Genomic DNA, 16095 nt, shown 5'->3' on the forward strand with positions numbered 1-16095 from the left:
TGGATTCAGGAATGGGGGAAAAAAGTGTTCCATCTGAGGACAGAACTGGATCACGTTCCAAAGCAGCCTCAAAGTTTGGATGGGATTGGAGTGGGGAGTGATACAAGTCATCGTAATGACATGGCAGGGAAATCATGGAGTTTTGTGGGAGGAAGGCCAATGTCAGAAGAACGTTTCAGGAAAATGGGTCCAGGTGGCTCACTTACCATCACTAAAAATCTATGCAAGTTTTTACTTCTCTTTCTCCTCTATACATAAAGTCTTGGTGGTCAAGGCTTACTTGTTTTTTCATGGCATTAAACCAAACCATTCACCTCATGATTTTGGCTGGTGTCCCAGGAGGTCTTCCCTATCTTAATAGATAAAATAGAGGTTGGTTGGCAATTTACTGCTTCATCTGTCAGTTTAGAAATAATCTTTTTTCGTTGGGCGTGGTGGCTCACGCCTGTAATCCCAGCACTTTGGGAGGCCAAGGCAGGGGGATCACAAGGTCAGGAGTTAGAGACCAGCCTGACCAACCTGGTGAAACCCCCATCTCTATTAAAAATAGAAAAATTAGCCGGATGTGGTGGCATGTGCCTGTAATCCCAGCTACACAGGAGGCTGAGGCAGGAGAATCACTTAAACCCAGGAGGTGGAGGTTGCAGTGAGCTATCACACACCATTGCACTCCAGCCTGGGTGACAGAGTGAGACTCCATCCAAAAAAAAAAAAGAAAGAAGAAAGAAAGAATCCTTTTTTCTTTTCCTCATTAGCAAAGAGCTCAGTGCTTCCTCCAAAAGGATATTGGGTCTCGAAATTTGCCAACTACCTGTGAGCATGTCTTTTAAGATTCCAAATAGTGCACTCATATTTTGAAATTTGGCAAGGGCTTGTAACCAACAATTATGGGTTTTTTGTTTGTTTCACTCTTGTCGCCCAGGGTAGAGTGCAGTGGTACAATCTCGGCTCACTGCAACCTCTGCCTCCTGGGTTCAAGCGATTCTCCTACCTCAGCCTCCCGAGTAGCTAGGACTACAGGCGCACACCACCACACCCGGCTGATTTTGTATTTTGGGAGTAGAGACGGGGTTTTGCCATGTTGGGCAGGCTGGTCTCGAACTCCTGACCTCACGTGATCTGCCCACCTCAGCCTCCCAAAGTGCTGGGATTACAGGCATGAGCTACCGCCACCGGCCACTTCTGATTTTTTAAAAAGTGAACATAGAGGCACACACCAAGTAAGGAAATACTTTTAGCAGCATAGAATCCAATGCTTGCTTTCCTTCATAGATCTCTATATACACAAAATGGAAATGAAACCAATCACTAGGCCTATATTATTAATGCAAGAAGTGTTTGCTTGGGATTAGATGAGCAAAAATGTCATAAAAACAAAATACTACGAATGTTTCACAATATGCCCTGCTCACAGGTCAGCCCCTCCATGTGTCCTGAGGAACTCCTGAAGCCTTCAAGAGACAACTCAAAAAAGGAGTGAGGCAGCCTGTTCCAACACTTCGACGTCTTCCAACGCAGATTTTCAGTATTATTTTTCTAAACATCCTAAATCTCTAGTGAGAACGTGGAATAGACTATTTCTGTAATGGCCAATCTTACAAAAGAGAAACAACTTCCTGAAAACATGCTTATGTCCAGTCACAGAGACCAAGCATCAAAGTCACCTGCAGGGGTTTCTCTAAGTGGCCCTCACACACGCTTGGACATCTGTATGAATTCAGTGTACAGTAAATACTCCTTTGAGGGTCTCTATGGACAAGACTTCGAGAGAAGAATAAGATACATTCTGCTCCAAGGAACTCATTGTCTAGTCCACGGTGTGTGGTGATGGGAATGCAGGTGCCAGGTGCTATGAACTGTACCGTGTCACCCCCAACATTTATATGCTAAAGCTCTAAACTTGGGTACCTCAGAATGTTGTGGGGGAAACAGCCTTTAAAGAGGTGATCAAGTTAAAATGAACCCATTAGGGTGGACCCGAATCTAATCTGAATGGTGTCCTTATAGGAAGGCAAGATTAGGACAGGAGAGATACCGGCGTTGCAGGAGCCCAGAAGTAATGCTACGCGAGGGTGCAGTGAGAGCGTGCCATCTGCAAGCCAAGGGGAGAGGCCTCAGGAAAAACCACCTGCTGGCACTGTGCACTCAGAGTAAACCCAGAGTGATCTTAGAGTTCTAGACTCCAGACCTGGGAGAACATATAAACCACCCAGTCTGTGGTATGGCGACCCTAGCAAACTAACTCACCTGAATGTAAATATATAACTACAAAGCAACAAATAGAAAGATGGCAACAACAAGCAAGCAATGGAATGGACCCTCCTGCTGGGCTGAACATCAAGATAGTGATTTGGAACCAGCTTTACACAAGGTGCATCATTTTTCCCTAGGTATGATTTTTATCCAATTCACTTTGATTAATGACAGCTACCATTTAGTGAGCGCTTTTTATGTGCTAGGCACCAAACTCAACACTTTTCATGCATTCACTTGCTCAACCTTCACTGCAACCATGTAAGATCGTTGCCATTGTTATTCCAAATGGGCAGATGTGGACACTAAAACACAAAGGTAAATTTTGACCTTTGCCAAAGTCAGATGGCTGCAAGAGTTGGAACTGGAGTTCAAGTCCAAAGAGTACAACTCTAGAATCCTTAGAACCACTGTGCATACCGCATGAATAGTACTCTTACCTTCTGTAGTCAAGAGTTCAATGTGAACTTTATTCCAGAAAAACATACCATTCAACATCTTCAACAAATATTATGAAGAATGCAACACTTCGATACAGACTCTCTATGCAGCATTTTCTAGCTACATTTTACCTCTCTGTTTCAATGTATCTGTGTAGCAAATATTCTATGAAACACGATTTCTTAATTATTGAGCTGGTTGTGTCTTTACCAGCACTGTGACTATACCACGTGGTGTGAGAGTCACTCCGTTGAATAAACACAGACTGAGGTCAATAGTCTAATCATTACCAAGGCCCTGGGAACCCTCTGTGAAGAGAAGAGATAGGAGCGCACTATCCACCATGAAAAGTCGAGGTAGGTAGCAAAGTCAGTGTCTACACCACCTGCCGGCTTCTCCTCCCCCCTTCCACATGGTGCATGGCTGCCACCACTTCCTAATGGGGAGCTTTTCAGAATACAGATAACATCCTCACTCTCCTGCCTCCCTCCCCACCCCAGTATTTTTATTTAGTAGATCTGGTATGGGTCTAGCAAGCTATTCTTGAAAGTTTAATCATGATTCCAATTCTCTGCCAGGTTTCAGAACCATAATAATGTTGACCAAAATTGTAGATTTTCCAGGACACTCCAAGCTTTGATAATTTTGTGCTGACAGTTATAGATCGCATGATCTAAACGAGGGTTGGAAATGCCCCCATTTATATTCCCACGTAGACTTTCCCTTGCCCACTTCCAAAGCAACCTAGACTTTGCGACTACTCTATTCCCTCACTGCTCTTTCCCTCACTCACTTAAAATACTTTCATCTAATACAAAGGTGCTAGATGTTGACCTGACTGAAGTAGAGCTGTTAAGAGGTAACTGAAGCTTCAGCTAAATAATGCCAGGGGGTAACGTTGTCCAGGGAAATTGTTCACCAACAGACCTCTGTTGCTCCTGATGTACTCCAAGTTATTTTCAGTTTAGCCTTTCATAAAGTTATACAAAGAGGGTTTATTCATAAAACGGTAGCTTTGGTTGGCCTCCCACATCGTGAAAACAAATGTAATATAGTAATTAAGTATGCTGATATGTTATTATTGCAAATGTTAAGTTCATTGTAGCAGATGTTTCAACTGAAGATCACTACCTGTTAAAATCAAACAACCAGTAGGCCGCAAACTCACCATCTGATTTCATGTGTCAACTTCAATGCTCAAGTGAGTCAATCACAACTGTCTTCCATGTAATTGTCTTAAAATTATTACGTAACAAAGAATCAGATCTCAATTCTTATCACCTGCTAGTCATAATTAAAATGTGAATGAAGGGCTAATGACTGACACAGTTACAGGGTATAAAATACACTATAAAATACTTTCACAATTTTACTTCCCCAAATAGATGGCATTATTATTAAGAAAAATTACTCAAAATGTGAAATAAGGAAAAAAACGATTGATGTGTTAATGTCTTGCTAGAGCAAAGCTCACTAAATCTCCTTGAACTCTCTAAAGAAATGTAACTTGGTTAAACTTACTACATTTTCTATTCATTTGGGCCCAGGTATTTTACACGTTTTAAAGTTTGGGTTCCTAATGTAAAACAAGAAAAAGTGATAAAATCAGATGACTAATATTTTTATCAAGTTACAAAGTTTTATTATCCAGTAGGATATTAGCCAGTATGATATCTATATCTTTTCAATTTTATTTCAGCATTTTTTTTTTTTTAGACGGAGTCTAGCTCTGTCGCCCAGCCTGGAGTGCAGTGGCGTGATCTCAGCTCACTGCAAGCTCCGCCTCGCGGGTTCACACCATTCTCCTGCCTCAGCCTCCTGAGTAGCCGGGACTACAGGTGCCTGCCACCATGCTCGGCTAATTTTTTTGTATTTTTAGTGGAGACAGGGTTTCACCGTGTTAGCCAGGATGGTCTCGATTTCCTGACCTCGTGATCCACCCGCCTTGGCCTCCCAAAGTGCTGGGATTACAGGCGTGAGCCACCGCGCCCAGCCTCAGCATTTCTTTTTCATCTGACTGATTCCCTCATTAGTTGTCACATGGATCTTATGAAAATAAATATAATATCCCATTAGAAAAATATCTGCACTAGTCGGGGTACTTACCTAAAGTTGCAGCAATTATCAGAACAAGGTAACATGCAAGTCTCCCCTAAAATTTCCCAACTATATTCAGAAAACAAAACAAAAGAAAAGCTTAAGTGACCGCTTAGGTGAAAATAAGACTTCCAGAAGAATGTCTGTCAAAGTTGTACCAGGAACATTTTGAAAATACAGGTTAATTCAAGGAAGCACTCACAAAATGCCCTCAATGTGATTTTGTGAGGAATTATTACAAGTGGTATGTATTCTTGAAAGCCAGGTTTAGGGTACATCTCTAAAGTAGAATAGGTGGTTTTCAAATTGCTAGGTCATTCAAGGCCTTTAAACCACTACGTTGTATCCATAATTTGCAAATGTACCACTGACTTACACTAAAGAGGTAGTGAGAAACAAGGTCTTGTGGAAGCAATTTACATAGACAGAGTTGACTATAAACTCCTAGGCACTTTGGAAAACACGCTTAGGAGTGGAAAGTTTCTTTTTTGGTAAAAATCCCATAGATTACTATTTACATTTTAGCATCATCTAAATAATCTGGAAGCTCCTGAAGCTCATGTCTCATCTTCGCCATGGACAGAATCATACATTCTTACTCTAAGTATCTCTCATTTTTATTCTACTTGATTCTCACTTAATAAATGATTTATTATAATAACTCCTCTGCCTCTTCCTTCCCCTCTTCTTCACCTCACTTTCCCCTCCCCTCCCAGCTTTCCCTTTGCCTTCTCCTCCCCTCCCTGCTCCTCGTCTTCCATCCCTGCCTCTCCTGCTCCCCCTGTCTCTCTGACGTTGTTCTCTCCAACCACACACAGGTTCCTTGGGTTTCTTTCACAAACAAAGGAACGATTTGCATGGATGGGGTAATGTGCATCTGCTTTTGTGGTGTACCTTCCATTCCTCCTTTCTTCTGGGAATAGTAACTCCCTCCCTTTTCTTTTCTTTTGTATTTTTTTTAATTAGACAGTGTCTCACTCTATTGCCCAGGCTGGAGTGCAGTGGCACAATCATATCTCATGACAGCCTCAAACTCCTGGGCTTCTGCGATCCTCCTGCCTCAACCTCCTGAGTAGCTGGAACTCCGGGTGTGCTCTACCATGCCTGCCATATTATTTTTTTTTTTGAGAGGGAGTCTCACAATGTTGCCCAGGCTGGTCTCAAGCTTCTGGCTTAAAGTGATCATCCAGCCTTGGTCTCCCCAAATGCTAGCATTACAGGGGCACACCACCACGTCCAGCCCCCTCTCCCTTTTCTGTAGCACACCCCACCCTCACCCCATGCACTTTAGCATGATTATCAATAAGAGTTGAATCACATGAAATTGCCAATTTTGTAGATGAAACATGATAGAATATTAGCAAATAGAATCATGAGGTTGAATATATATTATCCTTTTAATAACACTAATGTATTCAATCTTGTATCAAGTATATAATTTAAAGTTGTATTACTAGTTATAAATTTAATATTTACCTCTTTCAAACCCAAGCACAAAATATTTGGTTTGTTTAAACTACATCATGTAGGACGAAATTAACAGCTCAAGTGAGATTCTCAACACACTAACTAGAAACAGCTCTCAGAGAAGATAATTCAAAGACGAATTTAAAATCAATCCCACAGCAAGTAAAACCAACTTCTTTACCAAGTAGTTCAGTCACATGGGAGCAGTGGAATCAGTGTGGCATTTTCTTTTCACGGGATATGTGCAACCATGCTGCTTTAACGGGAAGAAATAAGATAAGCTGATTTTATTTCAACCAGTGAAAAAAGTTTTCAATACAGCAGCTTTCATCGACTCAGCATGGCTAACAAAATAACATTATCAATGAAAATAAAATAATAGATCAGCTGCACAATCTAGGCGTTTTTGTTTTTAGAGGCCTTCTCTAACATTTCTCTGTAGAGATCTGTGAATGCCTGGTTCCTGTGAAAGAAAACCACCCTGCTGTTTTTTCTGCTCCTGCTGAGAGACTTGCAAAGAATAAAATCTTTTTTTTTTTTTTTCCAGCTGGAGATCAATTGGTTTGAGGACTGCTCTGGCCCCTAGGAAGTTTTCTTTTCCCTCACTGGGGGAAGAGATTCTCAGTTCCCCACCCTGACCAGAGTTTGCCCCCATTGGATGGTGTCCAAAGCTGAATCCAGAAACAGACCTAAAAACATATCCAAAAAAGGTGCCACTGAACAACAGCTAACAATTCAAATGGAAAGTTCACACCCTCCATCTAGCCAGGTCTCCTGCTGCCTCCCTTGGGGAAGGAGGGGGAGAATGCCCTTTCCAATTTGGCTCCTGACTCAAAGCAAGGGCTGTGTCTATCCCCCTTGCTGAAAAGCCTCCTTTTGTTTTTCTTTTCTACTGTCAGGAAGCCTGCCTCAGAGGAGTGGAGCATGCATACCAATGAGGAAAGGAGAGCAGAGGTGACTGAAAGTGAAGATAATTTTTCCCTGTCACTTACAGGCTGCTCCTCAAATCATGCCCCCTTTGTGATTCCATTTCAAAACACATTCTTGCCAACCCCCAGCCAGGAGGCTTTTCCTTAGTGATCTGCTCCACTATCTTGGAGTTTGGCTTCTGTTATCACCTGAGGAGTTGAAAAGCATTCAGAGTCAAGGAAGCCTCTCCTTTGCCCAAATCAGCAGAATTTAAGGCTCATGAGGATGGGGACTGCGACAGGGAAGAGGGAGGTGACAGGGAGAGGAAATGATACTTTAGCTTATTTCATTGTTGAACGGAGCAAAGTTGAAAACAACTCTTCTGGTGTCTCTCCTTAAATCTTGGGGTATTGATACAGACTCATACAAAAATGAAAAGGAGAGAAATGAACATATTTATATAGTCCTTTGGGGTTTCACAGTGATCTACCTACAGCGACATGTTATTTTAAATTACAATAATCTATTTAAAGAGAAATATGGTGGAATTTACTTTTAAAAAGGTTATGTTGCAGGGATGTTTTAAAAGATAAAAATTAAATGGCAACTCAAAAAATATCTGTCAGGCATTTAAAAATGGATTTCAAGACAAGCATTTGAATCTTACTTTACAAGAAGTGACTAGGTTAATTAGGAAAATAAAGTACCTTCTGATAACAGTAAACCTTGAGATATATGTGTAGCTCTTGTATCAGAATGACTATTAATCACACATAAATTTACTTTCTAGACAAAAGATGGACCACTTAGACAGAACAGTATAAGAAACAAGGAATTTTAAATGAAGCTTAACACCATGTAACAGATGTTGGATCTTCTCCTCTCCCCCAAGGAGGACTGTAATACTGTTTGAGATGACACTTGTCAACTGTGCAATGTGTGTGATAAATTACAGAAGCAAAAACATAGTATTATTATTTAATAATCCATTTTAAATATCACTGCCATTTAAATACCACCTGTAAGAAAAGTTGTATAAATTTGGCAATGAAAAATACACAATCCAGAAAAAAAAATTACAATTAAGGATCAGGTTTTTCTTTGAATATAGTTATAATTTTTAAAAATCCCTTATCACTTTTATTAACTATAATTATTAGGAGACTGGAGACAAATATAACCATTGAAGCAAACTGAGTTCCTTTCAAGGGCCACCACCTTTTTCCTCTAACCTCCTCAGGCCCACATCCCCCACCTCACCCACCGCATTTAAATTACTTCAAAAACACTAAAAAATGTTTCCTATATTAGAAATTTGAATCTATCAACTCTGATACTTCTTTAGACCCTGGAACTCCCTTTGCTTTTAACACAACGTCCGGCTATTGAGAAAGAAATTTCCCATAAAGAAAACCATAGTATTCCTTTGTTCACAGCTGAGAGGCATTTTTTTTTTTCTGATCCGGAAAACAACAACCACAGAAAGCAGGTTGTTTGCAAAATGAGATCTTAATTTACTTAAAAACAGAATAGTAAGTTGAACCTACTAAAAGTAACACCATAGCACTGCTACAAATGATTTACAGTTGTTCACATTACTGCCATAATACTGGAATGATAAATGACATGCCAAGGGGCTCAAAGTAAATTTCTGGAGTTGAACTCCACAAAGCAAATTGCTGAGTTTGTGTCATATCCTGCCGTGAGGAGGGCACATCTAGAGCAAGGCTCAATCTAGAAGGTGTCTGGATTGAGGATTCTAGGGTACGATGAATAACAAATAGAACAAAGATGTCATCCACAGGAAGTGGGGACTATGGGACTCACTGTGGACACCTATGCCACCGCCTCCCTATGCAATGAAAATCTGTTATTCATAGCAATCCGGTATACATTCAAACAAGCAGAAGAACAACACGGGGTAAGGGCTACTTAACTAACTTATATTATCCTACTTTCCATGGAATTCCAGCAATCATAAGAAAAAGTTCCATCGTCTTGGTTTTGAATGTTTTAAATTAAAAGAATTTCCCTTCCCACCACTACAAATGTGTACAATGACACATTAAATACAACTGCGCTTTCTAAAACCTGATACTTGACAGGGAGCTCTTCTTCAAAGCTCAACTGCAAGTTAAATTTTATTGCTTATCTTTTATTTATCACCAACAAGAAAAAAAATTGAGCTTGAGAACTGTAAGCTTATAACTGGGTAAATAATGTTTTGTATAAGAAATACAGATATCCATATTTGGATTACTTTTGTATAGATGGGATATACAAAGGTGCAGACATTACAGGACTGAAAAAAAGAGTCAACTTGTTTTGCATTAAAACATTTTTTTAAACTTTCAAAACAATAAGAGACTAGTGGTCTCTTAAACACAGTTTAATGAATTTATCTCTGGCAAAGTATTGTGATGTGTTTGTGTGATAAACCTGATACCACGAAAACATGAAAAGAATTTCTGGAATGTTTCATTTCTTAAGGAAAAATTTCTTAAATATGAAAATTGGGGGATTCTTTTGTGCAGTAAGACCAGTCTGGTCTGCAGCCCATATCAAAATACATATTTCAACATTTCATGCCTATATAATTGGCTTTAAAAGACTAAAAACTCTCTGTACAGTCTTTTTATTTTTTGTTTTTCTCAGTCCTTAATATCTTGGAGTCAGAACAAATGAAGAAGCCCCATCAGCTTCAGACCACGACACACAGCTTGCAAGAGTAAATGATTTATGGAGCTACAGGCATGAGTTATGAGGGGGCAGTCTACACACTGCGCTGTGTAGCTGTGCAGGGGGAAAGAGACAAATGAGATTCTTGAAAGGTTTGTGAATACGGAACGGAAGAAAAGAGAAAAAAGTTAATAAGCTGCCTCAGATAGTAACTAATTAGAGAGCAAGGTATCACTGACAAAATGAAACAAGAACAAAAGGCAACAAAAGTTGGTTTAGGGCCAAACATTATCTGTATTTTCACTTTTGGATCTCTACTCATTTCCTTTTTTCCATTTCATTCAAAAAACTATTGCGCAAATCACCATTCTATTGTCTTCTAACATTGTCGCTATTTTCACTGGATTTTGTTCAACTTATGAATTAAATTAAAAGTTTTAATATTTTCACTCATGTTATCCTTTCACGTTTTTTGCCTTAAGGAGTAGACCATAGACATCACCTATTTCAATAGGTTCATCTAGTCCAGAATCGGCACTTGGAGCTTCAAGCTGGGGGTTAGGGAGAAAGCAGAGACACAGGCAGGCTGCTATGCTGGGCCCTAGGGGCAATGTCAAATTCAAGATTGCAGATACAGGCTGGGTGCAGTGGCTCACGCCTGTAGTCCCAGCACTTTGGGAGGCTGAGGCGGGTGGATCACTTGAGGTCAGGAATTCAAGACCAGCCTGGCCAACATGGCGAAATCCTGTCTCTACTAAAAATAGAAAAATCAGCCGGGTGTAGTGGCAGGCACCTGTAATCCCAGCTACTCAGGAGGCTGAAGCAGGAGAATTGCTTGAACCTGGGAGGTGGAGATTGCCGTGAGCTGAAATCAGGCCACTGCACTCCAGCCTGGGCCACAGAGTGAGACTCTGTCTCAACAATAACAACAAAAACGATTTCAGATACAGAGCTGTTGGCTTTAGGAAATGCACAGAACTTATTGCTCCATAATATAAACAAAACTTTAAAAGGGTGATGACTGATTCCAGATTACTCTTGCTTTTATCTTAAGCTAATCTCTGTGTTAGGTAAGGACAAGCAGGTTTGAATGGCTGTTAGGACAAGGCATCATTGTCTATAGGTGTTATGATGACCATGAAGATTACAAAGTAGTGAATCTGCCGGGCGAGGTGGCTGACGCCTTTAATCCCAGCACTTTGGGAGGCCAAGGCGGGTGGATCACGAGGTCAGGAGATCAAGACCATCCTGGCTAAGATGGTGAAACCCCGTCTCTACTAAAATACAAAAAAAAAATTAGCCAGGCGTGGTGGCGGGCGCCTGTGGTCCCAGCTACTCGGGAGGCTGAGGCAGGAGAATGGCGTAAGCCCAGGAGGTGGAGGTTGCAGTGAGCCAAGATCGTGCCACTGCACTCCAGCCTGGTCAACTGAGCAAGACTCTGTCTCAAAAAAAAAAAAAAAAATAGAAAGTATTGAATCTTTGAAGTTTTAAAATAATGCTATCTATGTACAGAATAAAATAATCAGAATGGAAAGTGTAAAGATTATATATATATATATATATATAGAGAGAGAGAGAGAGAGAGTGAGCATTCTTAAAACCATTTATCATCGATGGCCATCTATTAATTAGGCTGCCTTACAAAGGAATGGATTTTCTATCACTGGAGGCGTTGTATATTTTTATAACTTGTTCCCAAACTTATGATTTTACAGACCAGTAAGATTTCTGTTCTTGTATTTAAGAAAATTAAGGAATCTGATTCTAAGGAATAGTTAAAATTTTCACTTATTTCTGAGAGATGGCAAAATGCTTGTAAACAACACCTCTTCAAAAACAATATGATTCTACTTCCTTCACTTCTGAATGTTTCTGAAATCGAAGATGTGGCAGAACCATCAATTCCGGGTTCACCTTGCCAGCAACCCTGCGTAATAGACAGCGTAGCTGCAATTGGCTGTGCCTACGCAAAAATAGCCAGCTGCGGAAAGTTATTTGGACTGGTAACGCTACAAACTATTTAAATTTTAACATGAGTGTCATACCACTTTTGTTTGTTTAAATGTGTTCAAACAGAAGACACAATGTGGCACCGAAATGAAGCAATTGTGTGGAGGCAATCAAGTATCACAGCGCAGATAATGAACTCAATAAAGGCAGCTAAAATTGCCAAATCTTCAAAAGGTGGAAACAGTTCGTGTGAAGAGTATCACTCATGTATCGAAATATATTTATGGTGAAAGCTTCCTACTTTAAGAGTAGCTGTTCAACACTTAGTGATATGTAATTAAGAGGTAATTAAGAAGTGAAGAAGGCCAGGCTCCTGGCTCACACCTGTAATCCCAGCACTTTGGGAGGGTGAAGCAGGTGGACCACAAGGTCAACAGATCATGACCATCCTGGCCAACGTGATGAAACCCGTCTCTACTAAAAATACAAAAATTAGCTGGATGTGGTGACGCTCATCTGTAGTCCCAGCTACTTGGGAGGCTGAGGCAGGGGAATTGCTTGAACCTGGGAGGCAGAGGATGCAGTGAGCCCAAATCTCACCACTGCACTCCAGCCTGGTGACAGAGTGAGATTCTGTCTCAAAAAAAAAAAGTTAAGACAACCTCAAGTTTAAATAAAGAAATGTATTTTTAGAATATATTATTCAGACTATTCTGACTAATGGGAGGTCCTCATAGGCAATACTCAGTAACACTGGTTAATGGGCATCTCTCCATTTGAAAGACTGCAAAACGCTGAGTTCTGTTGTTTAGTGCACTGAATTTTAATCATTTAAAAACTGTGATGTCTTTAAATCAGGCATGCCATCTCCAGTTCTCAATGGCTCCACCACTTTCCAATATTTGTCCTCCAATATCATGCTTTAAAATACTTGCCTGGCACTTGTGGACATTTGTGCTAATGGCCCTTGGTTTCCATTTATACCACTGCCATAACAATGACAAAATTGTTGAGGGTCAGTATTTATTTGCACATTCTGTCCTATTTTCCTAAATAATATCTTCTTAAAATCCTCATTTAAGTGCTTTCCATATTTTCCCACCATTTGAATCCCCCAGACCCCACCCCTACCTGGTGACATTCAAGATAATCATAGCAGAGCAGCTTTAGCTGTGGAGAAGTCTGTCCTCTGCTAAGAGGTGGTAAGGGTGGTTAATTATTCTGATCAAGTCTATTCGGTCTGTGCCAAGAAGAAAACTATGTTTCTGGAGGTAGGATGGAAGCAAAGTCACTAGATTTCCTTCCTTCTCCTTTTCATATGCCTTACAAGTTGCTGAATAAGTATATTTTATTTGGAAGCATTTTGATAAATTCCATTAAACCTGCTGCCAGGCTGTAAGAATTTTTCTGTGTGTAGTTTGTGGGCAGAACATCAGCTTTCTCCACCATTTTTGGTTTCTAGACTTTTCCTGTAGTTAAATAAAAAGTATATTTACTATATTCTCAAATTTAATTATTTATTTTTTTTCTGCTCTTTTTCTTAATAATTTACCTACTTACTGACATGGGGTTGGGGACAATATTTTACATTTCTAGAAAGCATTTTATCTCATTTTTCTACTTCTAAAATGACAGTTTGAGTAAAGATGTACCATCCTTAAATTCTGTACATAGAAAATATACTAAAATGAATCAACTGAATAATCCATTAAAGAAATTTTTTATTTAAAAATGGATGAGAATGTGTTTGAAATATATGGTTCCGTCTTACAACTAAACACAAAGCAGTTCTCCGAACTAAACAGCTGTTTTAAATCAATAGATCTTCTGCTCCAGCATCCTAACAGCTGGAGGAAATTACAGTCCAGAGAGACGTGCATAATTTGAATTAAACAGATGCGGGCTGTGAAGACAATCAAACAACACAGGGTAATAGATGCAAACAATATTACTGAAACTCCAAGGAATTTTTATGTATGTATGTATTTATTTTCATAATGATGGCAAATGTGGCCATAGTTGTGATACAAACTAAACTACCTACCCTTCCTAGTAAAAAATCGTGACTTTTTTTCAAAAGTGCAAAAGGAAACATGCCAAATTCTAAATCAAAGCCAGGACAGGGCCGTCTCTGTATTTTTCCATTTACAGCACTCTTGATGCCACGCATTGACTGTGAGCTAGGGGGCGTTGACTGTGAGCTAGGGGTCGCTGCCTTTCCTGCCCCCGGCAGCCGGGCATCCCCTGACGGGATCTGAATCCTGTAAAACATGCCAGGCCACTCACACCATCACATGCTGGCAGCTGTGGGGGAAGAAGACTGAGGAAGAGTGAGAGATGACCAGAAGCTGAAGGGAGACATGTGTACAGTAGAAAAGGAGTGACTTAAACGTCATTTTCCGATTCAAAATATGAGTGACCCACTTTAATGAGCAAAAACCTGCATTTAAAGCCACAAGTAGTTCAAACACTGAGGGCCAGGGGGTGCCCTTTGAAATTAAAGCACTCTCAAATGGAACATAGCAGGAAACCTCCCTGTGCCCAACTGTAACAACACTTCTCCCGGATAATGTCCCTTAACGTTTATGGCTTTCGGTTTCTAGCCCAGTTTATGAACGTGTTTACGGGTCTTCGATTGAGAAACCAAGAGTTAGTATTCACGTGGCAGGTATTCCAAGACCTAAGTGTGAAAGTGATCATCATATTTCTTCCACCTCATCACCTTTGTAGTAGACTTTTCAATACTCCGTGAACTCTTGATTACTGATATGAAACCCAATAAATATAGACAAGCATTTGGAAAACAGCCTGACAGTTCCATAAATAGCTAAACATTTTACCACATGACCCGGCAATTCTACTCTAGGTATACGCCCAAGAGCAGTAAAAACATAGGCCCACAGAAAAGCGTGCACACAAATATTCATGGTAGCATCATTCATGATACTCAACAAGTAGAAACAACCCAAATGTCCATCAACTCATTAATGGATAAATAAAATATGGTACATACATACAATGGAATAGTATTTGGCAACAAAAATGAAGTGCAGATTCATGCTACGACATAGATGAAACTTGAAAACATACTAAGTGAAGGAAGGCAATCACAAAAAGATACATATTGTGTAATTCCATTTAAATGAAATGCCCACAATAGACAAATCCACAGAAAGTAAATTAATGGTTGCCAGGAACTGAGAAAAGGGAGTGATTGCTACTGAGTATGAGGTTTTCTTTTGGGGCTGATGAAAGTGTTCTGAAATTGATTGTGGTGGTGGAGTGAAAACTCTCCCAAGATACTAAAAACCATAGAATGGTACGCTTAAAAGGGTGAAGTGCATGGCATGTGGACTGCGTATCAACAAAGCTGAGGCCAGTACTCACAGAGATTGGAGAACAAGAATTGGAGTGTTCCTGGAGCTTCAGATGTAGGCTCCACGAAAAAGTGATGAAGAGAGAGGGACAGAGTGTGTGTGTCTGTGTCTGTGTGTGTGTGTGTGTGTGTGTTGGGGAGGATGGCTGGGACCTGTGGAAAACACCCATTAGGAGGGCAGAGGGACCCAGTGGCCGATGGTGTGCACGGTTCCTGCACACTCATGAAGGAATCCAAGCACACCCAGGGCACTCCTGCCTGCACCAGGGGAGCTGCAGGGAGGGCTCCTGTCAGGAGACCACTGCAGCCCCCAAAAGCCCCTTCTCAGCAGGAGGGGAGGGAGAAGCCACCTAGAATCATCTGCAAGGGTGTGGGGCACCAGGACAAGGACCCACCCTGTACCCAGTCCCACCCCGCAACACTGGAGGTGTCACAAACTGGGAAGCAGGCACAAGGGAACATGCAGGTAGGCAAGGCAGAGAACCAGAGACAAAGCCCATTCCTTCCTTAGGCTCCAGGCAAAGCAGGTGCAAGCAGGGGGTGGCAGGGGTGGGAGGGGTGGGGGTAAGAAGATCCAACATCAAATTAACTTCGACGTTTGTATTATTGTCTTGGCTTGGATATTCTAATTACATCCTTAAGACTATGTCTGTGACTTCTAGTACCTGTAGGGAAGTTTGTTAAAGAGTGAATAAAAATGCCTGAGTTCCCATCCAGGGACAGGGAAAAATTACTCTTCCTCAACAAAAGGATGGTGAGAGATGAAAATGGTTTGGTTTTGATTATATTGCAAAGGGTTCAACTTTATTACAAAATGTGTGATGAATAATAATAGCTAAAATCAACTGAGCTTAAGAAGACTTTTACACGCATGTGGTCAGTCCTCACAAAAACACTATGAGGTGTATAAATAAATAAATGTA

General features: G+C 40.6%; 1 protein-coding gene across 1 annotated transcript in view; it reads right to left on the reverse strand.

The window, feature by feature from the left end:
* Positions 1-16095, reverse strand: part of PRKN (parkin RBR E3 ubiquitin protein ligase) — a 1393859-nt gene that overhangs the window by 1067247 nt on the left and 310517 nt on the right. The gene's annotated exons all lie outside the window — the stretch shown is intronic.

The sequence above is a fragment of the Nomascus leucogenys genome, chromosome 3 (genome assembly GCF_006542625.1).
Source record: "Nomascus leucogenys isolate Asia chromosome 3, Asia_NLE_v1, whole genome shotgun sequence".
NCBI lineage: Eukaryota > Metazoa > Chordata > Mammalia > Primates > Hylobatidae > Nomascus > Nomascus leucogenys.